The sequence below is a fragment of the Colletes latitarsis genome, unplaced genomic scaffold (genome assembly GCF_051014445.1).
Source record: "Colletes latitarsis isolate SP2378_abdomen unplaced genomic scaffold, iyColLati1 scaffold0018, whole genome shotgun sequence".
In the NCBI taxonomy this organism is placed as follows: Eukaryota; Metazoa; Arthropoda; class Insecta; order Hymenoptera; family Colletidae; genus Colletes; species Colletes latitarsis.
Genome location: NW_027488369.1, coordinates 2,990,995 through 2,995,905, shown reverse-complemented (window position 1 = coordinate 2,995,905; position 4,911 = coordinate 2,990,995).

The window sequence follows — 4,911 nt, the reverse complement described above, 5'->3', positions numbered from 1 at the left end:
GGATTTGCTCTCATCAGGCTCATACTTTGGCACACTTCACATACTCGTTTGACAGATCCTGGGTTATTTTCTGGTTTGGATCGCATAGTAATATGGTACCACACTGAAACAGTCAATTAAACCTGGTTTCGATCAATATTTTAGAGAATAATTCATGTTAGGTCTAGGTTAGGTCTGGGATTTGCTCTCATCAGGCTCATACTTTCGCACACTTCACATACTCGTTTGACAGAACCTGGGTCATTTTCTGGTTTGGATCGCATAGTAATGTGGTACCACACTGAAACAGTCGATTAAACCAGGTTTTGATCAATATTTTTGAGGAAAACGCATGTTAGGTCTAGGTTAGGCCTGGGATTTTCACTCATCAGACTCATACTTTCGTATTCTTCACATACTTGTTGAACGGATCCTGGGTTTCTTCTGGTTTGGTTCACGTAGTAGTGTGGTACCACACTAAAACAGTCCATTAAACCTGCTTGCGATCAATATTTTAGAGGATAACGCATGTTAGGACTGGGTTAGGTCTAGGATTTGCCCTCATCAGGCTCATTCTTTCGCATATTTCTCAAACTTGATGGCTAGATCCTGGGCTTTTTCTGGATTGCATCACGTAGTAATGAAGTACAACACTGAAACAGTCAATTAAACCTGGTTTCCATCAATATCTTAGAGGACAACGCAAGTTAGGTCTGGGATAGGTCTTGGACTTGCCCTCATCAGGCTCATACTTTCGCGTTTTTCACATACTTGTTGAACAGATCCTGGGTTTTTTCAGGTTTGGATCACGTAGTAATGTGGTACCACACTGAAACAGTCCATTAAACCTGGTTTGGATCAATAATTTAGAGGATAACGCATGTTAGGTCTGGGATAGGTCTGGGATTTGTCCTCATCAGACTCATACTTTTGCACTCTTCACATACTCGTTGAACAGACCCTGGGTTATTTTCTGGTTTGGACCACATAGTAATGTGGTACCACACTGAAACAGTCGATTAAACCAGGTTTCGATCAATATTTTTGAGGATAACGCATGTTAGGTCTAGGTTAGGCCTGGGATTTTCACTCATCAGGCTCATACTTTCGCGTTTTTCACATACTTGTGGAACAGATCCTGGGTTATTTTCTGGTTTGGATCGCATAGTAATGTGGTACCTCACTGAAACAGTCGATTAAACCAGGTTTCGATCAATATTTTTGAGGAAAACGCATGTTAGGTCTAGGTTAGGCCTGGGATTTTCACTCATCAGACTCATACTTTCGCATTCTTCACATACTTGTTGAACGGATCCTGGGTTTCTTCTGGTTTGGATCACGTAGTAATGTGGGACCACACTGAAACAGTCAATTAAACCTGGTTTCGATCAATATTTTAGAGAATAATTCATGTTAGGTCTAGGTTAGGTCTGGGATTTGCTCTCATCAGGCTCATTCTTTCGCATATTTCTCATACTTGATGGCTAGATCCTGGGCTTTTTCTGGATTGCATCACGTAGTAATGAAGTACAACACTGAAACAGTCAATTAAACCTGGTTTCCGTCAATATCTTAGAGGACAACGCAAGTTAGGTCTGGGATAGGTCTGGGATTTGCCCTCATCAGGCTCATACTTTCGCACACTTCACATACTCGTTGAACAGATCCTGGGTTTTTTCTGCTTTGGATCACGTAGTAAAGTGGTACCACACTGAAACAGTCGATTAAACCAGGTTTCGATCAATATTTTAGAAGATAACGCAACATAAGTCTGGGATAGGTCTGGGATTTGACCTCATCAGACTCATACTTTCGCGTTTTTCACATACTTGTTGAACAGATCCTGGGTTTTTTCTGGTTTGGATCACGTAGTAGTGTGGTACCACACTGAAACAGTCCATTAAACCTGCTTGCGATCAATATTTTAGAGGATAACGCATGTTAGGACTGGGTTAGGTCCAGGATTTGCCCTCATCAGGCTCATTCTTTCGCATATTTCTCAAACTTGATGGCTAGATCCTGGGCTTTTTCTGGATTGCATCACGTAGTAATGAAGTACAACACTGAAACAGTCAATTAAACCTGGTTTCCATCAATATCTTAGAGGACAACGCAAGTTAGGTCTGGGATAGGTCTTGGACTTGCCCTCATCAGGCTCATACTTACGCGTTTTTCACATACTTGTTGAACAGATCCTGGGTTTTTTCAGGTTTGGATCAAGTAGTAGTGTGGTACCACACTGAAACAGTCCATTAAACCTGGTTTGGATCAATATTTTAGAGGATAACGCATGTTAGGTCTGGGATAGGTCTGGGATTTGCCCTCATCAGACTCATACTTTCGCACACTTCACATACTCGTTGAACAGATCCTGGGTTTTTTCTGGTTTGTATCACGTAGTAATGTGGTACCACACTGAAACAGTCGATGAAACCTGGTTTCGATCAATATTTTAGAGGATAACGCAAGTTAAGTCTGGGATTGGTCTGGGATTTGACCTCATCAGACTCATACTTTCGCACTCTTCACATACTCGTTGAACAGATCCTGGGTTATTTTCTGGTTTGGACCACATAGTAATGTGGTACCACACTGAAACAGTCGATTAAACCAGGTTTCGATCAATATTTTTGAGGATAACGCATGTTAGGTCTAGGTTAGGACTGGGATTTGCTCTCATCAGGCTCATTCTTTCGCATATTTCCCATACTTGATGGCTAGATCCTGGGCTTTTTCTGGATTGCATCACGTAGTAATGTGGTACCACACTGAAACATTCAATTAAACCTGGTCTTGATAAATATTTTAGAGGATAACGCATTTTAGGTCTGGGTTAGGTCTAGGATTTGCCCTCATCAGGCTCATACTTTCGCATATTTCTCATACTCGTTGAACAGATCCTGCGTTTTTTCTGGTTTGGATCACGTAGTAATGTGGTACCACACTGAAACAGTCGATGAAACCTGGTTTCGATCAATATTTTAGAGGATAACTCAAGTTAAGTCTGGGATTGGTCTGGGATTTGACCTCATCAGACTCATAGTTTCGCACTCTTCACATACTCGTTGAACAGATCCTGGGTTTTTTCTGGTTTGTATCACGTAGTAATGTGGTACCACACTGAAACAGTCGATGAAACCTGGTTTCGATCAATATTTTAGAGGATAACGCAAGTTAAGTCTGGGATTGGTCTGGGATTTGACCTCATCAGACTCATACTTTCGCACTCTTCACATACTCGTTGAACAGATCCTGGGTTATTTTCTGGTTTGGACCACATAGTAATGTGGTACAACACTGAAACAGTCAATTAAACCTGGTTTCGATCAATATTTTTGAGGATAACGCATATTAGGTCTAGGTTAGGCCTGGGATTTTCACTCATCAGGCTCATACTTTCGCATTCTTCACATACTTGTTGAACGGATCCTGGGTTTTTTCTGGTTTGGATCACGTAGTAGTGTGGTACCACACTGAAACAGTCCATTAAACCTGGTTTGGATCAATATTTTAGAGGATAACGCATGTTAGGTCTGGGATAGGTCTGGGATTTGCCCTCATCAGACTCATACTTTCGCACACTTCACATACTCGTTGAACAGATCCTGCGTTTTTTCTGGTTTGGATCACGTAGTAATGTGGTACCACACTGAAACAGTCGATGAAACCTGGTTTCGATCAATATTTTAGAGGATAACTCAAGTTAAGTCTGGGATTGGTCTGGGATTTGACCTCATCAGACTCATAGTTTCGCACTCTTCACATACTCGTTGAACAGACCCTGGGATATTTTCTGGTTTGGACCACATAGTAATGTGATACCACACTGAAACAGTCGATTAAACCAGGTTTCGATTAATATTTTTGAGGATAACGCATGTTAGGTCTAGGTTAGGCCTGGGATTTTCACTCATCAGGCTCATACTTTCGCATTCTTCACATACTTGTTGAACGGATCCTGGGTTTTTTCTGGTTTGGATCACGTATTAATGTGGGACTACACTGAAACAGTCAATTAAACCTAGTTTCGATCAATATTTTAGAGAATAATTCATGTTAGGTCTAGGTTAGGTCTGGGATTTGCTATCATCAGGCTCATTCTTTCGCATATTTCTCATACTTGATGGCTAGATCCTGGGCTTTTTCTGGATTGCATCACGTAGTAATGAAGTACAACACTGAAACAGTCAATTAAACCTGGTTTCCATCAATATCTTAGAGGACAACGCAAGTTAGGTCTGGGATAGGTCTGGGATTTGCCCTCATCAGGCTCATACTTTCGCGTTTTTCGCATACTTGTTGAACAGATCCTGGGTTTTTTCTGGTTTGTAACACGTAGTAGTGTGGTACCACACTGAAACTGTCCATTAAACCTGGTCTGCGTCAATATTTTAGAGGATAACGCATGTTAGGTCTAGGTTAGCCCTGGGATTTTCACTCATCAGACTCATACTTTCGCATTCTTCACATACTTGTTGAACTGATCCTGGGAGTTTTCTGGTTTGGATCTCGTAGTAATGTGGTACCACACTGTAACAGTCGATTAAACCTGGTTTCGATCAATATTTTAGAGGATAACGCAAGTTAGGTCTGGGTCAGGTCTAAGATTTGCCCTCGTCAGGCTCACAGTTTCGCGTTTTTCACATACTTGTTGAACAGATCCTGGGTTCTTTCTGGTTTGGATCACGAAGTAGTGTGGTACCACACTGAAACAGTCCATTAAACATGGTTTCGCTCAATATCTTAGAGGATAACGCATGTTATGTCTAGGTTAGGTCTGGGATTTGCTCTCATCAGGCTCATTCTTTCGCATATGTCTCATACTTGATGGCTAAATCCTGGGCTTTTTCTGGATTGCATCACGTAGTAATGTAGTACCACACTGAAACAGTCAATGATTCCTGGTTTCCATCAATATTTTAGAGGACAACG